Below are 7,221 nucleotides of genomic sequence, written 5' to 3' on the forward strand. Positions count from 1 at the left end.
TATATATATATATATATATATATATGTGTCTGAACAATCAATTATACCAAGAGTTAAAGATAGTTCAAGGTGTTGGGCCTGTGTTTTAGGTATTCTATATCCTGATAAGAACTAGAGGAACCCGTAATATTATCTGAATTTAAAAGAGTGTGTTTAGCCAAGTTATCCTGTTTATAAACTTCAAATGCAATATATCAATATCTAAGATTTTACAGTAAGTTCCTCTCTTACTTATAGAGATAAACTTGCAGAATGGCATAATCCCTGCTTCTATGGCAGTTTGTACTTAAAAATATTAATCTGTAAATGACACTCTAGGCAACGGATTTCTTCAGGTCCTGCTGTTTTTGGCATTCAGAGATATGAAGAATAGCACATTACTCTAAGCCAAGCCATTTATGATTGAAATGAAACAGAAGGATAAATTGACAGCTATGCAATTAGCTCATTTCAGTCTTCGCAGGTGAAGTACCTGTCATTGTAAGGGTCTCAGCTGTTTTACTGGGCTGCAGGTGAAGAAAGGAGATGATCATCAATTCCCATTTGCCCTTTTACTCATCTTCCTTACAATAAAAAACACGATTCTTTCTGAAATGTGTCTGAATATGTTTGGTATTTAGAAATGCCAATATAATATTTTGAAACAGTAAACTCATACAAATATACTTAGAGAGAAACCATAATTGAAAAACCATAAGAAGCCAGTTAAGATTTTTATATTTTTCTTTCAAAGGTAGATTTAGATTTTCCTTCATCATTCTTAACATACCTATAAGGAAGCTGATGGGAAGACACAATCTTAGGGCATTTGCTGGGAATAAAGAACCACTAAAAGAGACATCTCTCTTAGGGCAAATTTCTCTAAACAATTGTACCCTGTTCATTATTATCACTCTGAAGTCAAAATCTATAATCATTTAAACCCTATGCCATGGTAAAATGGAACTAAGCCTCATTGTTATCTATTTAACTCTTCTCTGAGTTTATATCATCCATGATTTTAAGGTAATAATGACTATTCCAAATAGAAATATTTGATCTTTTATTTTTGTATTTTGTACTGTCACTGCTACATAACGTTTCTTCTCATTATTCACTCATTTATCATCTTTTATTAAATAACTTTCCGCACGGATAAATGTGATCCTAACTGGTGATTAATTATCATTTTTATGTTTCTTTTCTTTAATCCCAAAATATGCTGTAATTGCAAATCAATGCAGTCTTTGGGGATGAGTTAAACCACAAATGCATATGGCACAAACCTTGATGGCTCAATGACATTTCACCATGGATATTAAGGTTGTGCTTTAGTGCTACCCACTCTTTTGCTGGAAAGCCTTCTGCCTCTATTTTTAATTATATTTAGCATGCCTTTTTATAATATGTGAGACATGGCTCATGGAAATATGGAGAGCATGTTTACATCAACGAAAAGAAGAAAAAAGGAAAACTAAAAAGAAATCCAGCAATCCCAGCATTTGTGGAGGAGAAAAAGAAATGTGGTTGGGGCTTTTTTTTATAGACTACTTTTTTGCTTCAGAAAGACATCTTTTATACATGTTTTTTTTTTTTTCCTCAAATTCTCAACAACTTAAAGAACACTATAGAAAAAAAAGGAAAAATATCAATACATGAAAATTTGATACTTGGAGAAGTTTGCCTAAATTATTATGTTTTTGCTTCATAGTATTTTTTTTTTTTGTTTTTAGGGGCAATTTAATTACCCCTATGCTTTGTTTTTTCTTTATTCCTTTCCCTAACAGTGTCAACATAGGAAGCAGGCCATAACAAAATTTATGAGAAACCATGTCCAGTTAATATCTAGTAATAGCTGCCATTTAATGCCTGTTTGCTACGAGGTAGGCACTGTTAAGTGTTTTATGCATATTTGTGCACGCCCCCACCCATCATCTAGAACTGTAGGATATAGGCATTTATTATCATTTTACAATCAAAGATATTGAAGTTTTGAAAATTAAGAAATATGCCCAGGTTTTACTCAAATATCTATCAAGGTATAGCACTCTGAAAGTTAGAAGCTATAACCTGTTATGAAAACCACACTTTCTTTTCTTTTTTGCAGATCAAGGTGTGAAATTCTTGGAGAAAAATTTGCATAGTTCATGCTAACTCTGAATAATATTTGAACCCCCAGTGTGTGTGTGTGTGTGTATATGTGTGTCTATTTTTCTATACATTAAAAAACAAAATATTTGACCTAATTACTTCTCCAAATTTAGCCATCATCAATATTTTGTAATGTTAAATTGCAATTTGGTAAACTGCAGGTAAGCTTTTCACATAAAAATGAAAATATTGTTTTCCATTTATTTTGAGAGATTTAGTAACATATATAATAGCAAAAGGTATAATTTTATCAATATTTATGTAGCATTTATAGTATATATACATTATGTATACTGTTTATATATTTATATATCATATTTATTATATATAACATGTATATATATATAAATAGGTGAATGATTGAAAAATGCATAAATTAGGTGATTATTTTTATTTTAAAAAGTTTTTATAACATTGTTCTTATTCTTTTTTTGATATGTTTTATATGATAATATAATTTTTTTGGCAAATATTCAGATAAAATTATTAATATCTGTTAAATATTGATTCTATTTATTTTATACGCCAATAATCAGCTTCCTATTATCTAAAAAAGCATGCCAAACAATCTGGCATATAAGCATCTTAGAAGTCAACCACTCTGACTTAACAACAAGTAAACAGCTGAACAAAACTCAAAAATGAAAAATTCTTCTTAGATCTGTCAGAGAAATTGACATCATAAGACAAACTACTGTCCTCAAAATTGCTGAAATCTCTGCAGGAGCCCAGGTAAGAAAACCTAAACTGTAATGAATGGATTTCTGGAGGCTAAGGTTGGACAAGTCTGACAGTAAGAAGCACAGGACAGAGTCATGGGGGGCCTCCGTCCTTTTGTGAGTTTTACTTTTGGTAGCTATTCCAGCTCCTCGCAATTAATATTAGGAAAAAATAACCTCTTCATGCTTCCAGTAGGAGAACAGAAAAAGAAATCATTTTAAAATATGGTAGAGCATTCTGGTTTGTTGTTGCTGTTTTTAACAATTACTGTTCTCAGTAGAAACCATTTTACTACAGCCTAACGTGGCAGGATTTTATCAGAGTCCACCCTACCTTAAAAGGGGGATAACAAACTCCAATTAGCTCTAGCCTTCCACATAAGGGAAGGGAAATACCCAACCTTAGCCTTCTTTAGCCATCCTGTCCCACCTAAGGAGAGGAGGGGAAAACACTGAGAATCACTAATAAAGTTTAGAGTTCAGGAACACAGGAATACTGATACTGAGACTTAATCATAGAACTATGTAACTCGTGCCCTCCCCAACTCATAATCTTTCCATCACACCACTACAGGCCTATTTGCTAGAATTTCATTCACCTAGTATATCATGTCCAGATTTCAGCAACAAATTACAAGGCATACTAAAAGGCAAAACCCAACAATGTAAAATCCAGTTTAAAGAGACTGAAAAAGCATCAGAATTAGAGTCATATATGGGAGGGATGTTGGAATTATCATACTAAAATTTTGAAATACCAATGAGGGCTCCAAGCGGGAAGGGGGGAAACAGACAACATTCAAGAACAGATAGGTAATTTAAGCAAAAGACACAAACTTAAAGAATAAATGAAAAAGAAATATTAGAGAGAATAAACACTATAATAGAAATGAAGAATACTTTCTTCAGTTGCGTCCATTAACAAACTGGACACAGTTGAATAAAGAACCTCTGAGCTTGAGAACATGACAATAGAAACTTTCAAAACTGAAAATAAAGGAGAAAAAACAGACTGAAGTAAAAGGAAAAAATAAAAAGCACAACGGAATATCTATGAACTGTGGAGCAACTGTTACAGATTATGTAATATATGAATATTGAGAATACCAGAGGAAGATAAGAGAGAAAGAAATTGAAACAATATTTGAAGCAGTAATGACTTTGAACGTTTTCAAATTAACATCAGCCACCAAAGCACAGTTCCAGGAAGTTCTGAGAACACCAAGCAGAATAAGTGCTAAAAAAGCAACACTTAGGCATATCATATTCAAACTCTAGAAGATGAATAAAATTTTGAAAGCAGACAAAGGGAAACAGCACTTTATCTGTATGGAAGGAAAGTAAAAATTACATTCATTTTCTGCTCAGAAACCATGTAAGCAGAGAATGGCATGAAATTCTTAAAGCATTCAGAGAAAAAATTATCACCAATTTTGTATCCTGTAAAATCATCTTTCAAAAGTGAAGGAGAAATAAAGATATTCTCAGACCAACAAAAATTGTGGAAATTTGTTACAAGTAAGCTCAGCCTTGCAAGATATAGTACAGTAGGTTCTTAAGCTTCTTTTCCCCTTTTTTACTAGAGTTATTTATTTGTTTATTTGGTATTGTATTACATGGGTTCTTTATACATTTTGCATATTAACTTATTATTATATATACAGTTTGCAAATCCATTTTGAGTTGATTTTTTTTATATATCATGAAAGAAGTATGTAATATTATTTTTTCTGCTTGTGGATATTGTTTTATCAACATTGTTTATTGAAAGATTATTGTTGTCCTATTTGTGTATTCTTAGCAACCTTGAACTTCTCAAAAGGTGGCATACAAATGGCCAACAGATATATGAAAAGAAGGTGCTCAGTATCACTCATCATCAGATAAATAGAAATCAAAACCATAATGAGTTATTGACTCACAGCTCTTACAATGGCAATTATAAAAAAGATGAAAAGTGTTGGCAGGGAAATTCAGCCTTAATAAAGAAGGAAATCCTGACATATATGACAACATAGAATAATGTGGAGGAATACATTATGTTAAATAAAATAAGCCATACACAGAAAGACAAATACTGCATGATCTCACTTACATGTGGACTCTAAGATAGTCAAATTCATAGAAGTAGAGGGTGGAATAGTGGTTACCAAGGACTGGGGCATAGCAGTGAATAAATGGCTAGGTGTTTGTCAAAGGGTAGAAACTTTCAGATATAAGATGAAAGAGTTCTACTAACCTAATACACAACATGCTGACTACAGCTAATGCACTGTATTATATATTTGAATTTTTTTTTTCCTTTTTATAAAGAGCTTTGCTTTTGTGGCTCAGGCTGGAGTGCAATGGCATGATCTTGGCTCACTGCAACTTCCGCATCCTGGGTTCAAGAGATTCTCCTGCCTCAGCCTCTGAGTAGTTGGGATTACAGACACCCAACACAATGCCCAGCTGATTTTCTTATTATTAGTAGAGACAGGGTTTTGCCACGTTGGTCAGGCTGGTCTCCAACTCCTTACTTCAGGTGTTCCACCTGCCTCAGGCTTCCAAAGTGCTGGGATTACAGGCATGAGCCACCGCACCAGGCATGAAAATTTTTAATAGGGTAGATCTTATACCACACACACATACACACACACACACATGGCAACTGTGGGAGGTAATGAATATGTTAGTTAGCTTGATTGTGGTGATCATTTCACAGTGTATATGTATGTCAAAACATCAGGTTGTATAATTTAAGCGTATACAATTTTTATTTTGTAAATTATATCTTAACAAAGCTGAAAAAAGCTCTTCAGAGAGAAAAGATAATGATACAGATTAGAAACTTTGATCTACATACCAAAAGAAAGAGGATTAAATAATAAATAAGTGAAGGTAAGAAAAACACTGTATCATATTTAATTGATCTAATAGACAACAATTTGTTCAAAATAATAGCAAAGTCTTTTCAGTTATGTGTACCTGTGTGTGTGTGTGTATACATATATATATATATATATATATATATTTATATATGATCATGTATACTTATGTATAAATAACTAACAATGATACAAAAGATGAATGAATTAGAAATATGTTGTTATCATGAGGTACTTGCATTACTTGCAAACAGTATACTGTTACTTAGAAGTTAATATGAATTAGTTGTAAATGTGCATTGTATATTCTAGGGCAATCACTAAATAAGGTATATATATATATATGTGTGTGTGTATATGTATATGTATATATATATATTTGTGTATATACTTGAGTTTGTGTATAACTGATATGTTAAGAAATTAGAGAAAATGGAATCTTAAATAATGCTGAATTAAAACCCAAAAGACAGAAATAGTGCAGAAGACGAAAACAGAAACAGCAAGCATGGACAGCAAATAGAAATCAGTAAAAAATGTGGTAGATATCAATGTAATAATAACCATAATCACTTTAAATATCAATGGTCTAAATACACCAATTAAATATAAATACTGTCACAGTGTAGAAAACAAGATACCCAACTTAAAAAAAAAAAAAAAAAAAAGAAATCCATTTTATTTATTTTTTTTCTTTTGCAACTTTTATTTTAGGTTCAGGGTTTACATATGCAAGTTTGTTACATGGGTAAATTGAGTGTCAGGGTTTGGTGTACAAGCTATTTAGTCATCCAGACAGTGAGCATAGTTTTTTGACCCCCACCCGTCTCCTTTTCCCTTCCTTCAACTATACTGTGGTATCTATTATGGTTTGATTTGTGTCCATGCGCACTCCGTGTTTAGCTCCCACTTATAATGAGAATATGTTGAATTTGGTTTTCTGTTTCTGCATTAATTTGTTTATGAGTGGCCTCCAGCTGCATCCATATTGCTGCAAAGAACATTACTTTTTTCTTTTGCATGGCTGCATAGTATTCCATGATGTATATGTACTACATTTTGTATGTCCAGTTCCCTGCTATGGGTATCTAGGTTAATTCTATGTGTTTGCTATTATGAATAGTGCTGCAATAAACATACATATGCACGTGTATTTTTGGTAGAAAGATTTATCTTCCTTTTGGTATCTATCCAGTAATTGGATTTCTGGGTTAAATGGTAGTTATTTGAGAAATCTCCAGGCTGCTTTCCATAGTTTCTAACATAATTTACATTCCCACCAGCAGTGTATAAGTGTTCCCTTTTCTCCAAAATGTCACCAAAATCTGGTGTTTTTTTTGTTTTTTTGTTTTTGTTTTTTTTAACTTTCTATTAATAGCCATTCTGGTTGGTATGAGATGGTATTTCACTGCAGTTTGATTTGCATTTCTCTAATGATGAGAAACATTTTTTCATATTCTTGTTGACTGTGTGTCTTCTATTGAGAAGTGTCCATGTCCTTTGTC

This window comes from Cebus imitator, unplaced genomic scaffold, assembly GCF_001604975.1.
Source record: "Cebus imitator isolate Cc_AM_T3 unplaced genomic scaffold, Cebus_imitator-1.0 Scaffold7, whole genome shotgun sequence".
NCBI classification, from domain to species: Eukaryota; Metazoa; Chordata; class Mammalia; order Primates; family Cebidae; genus Cebus; species Cebus imitator.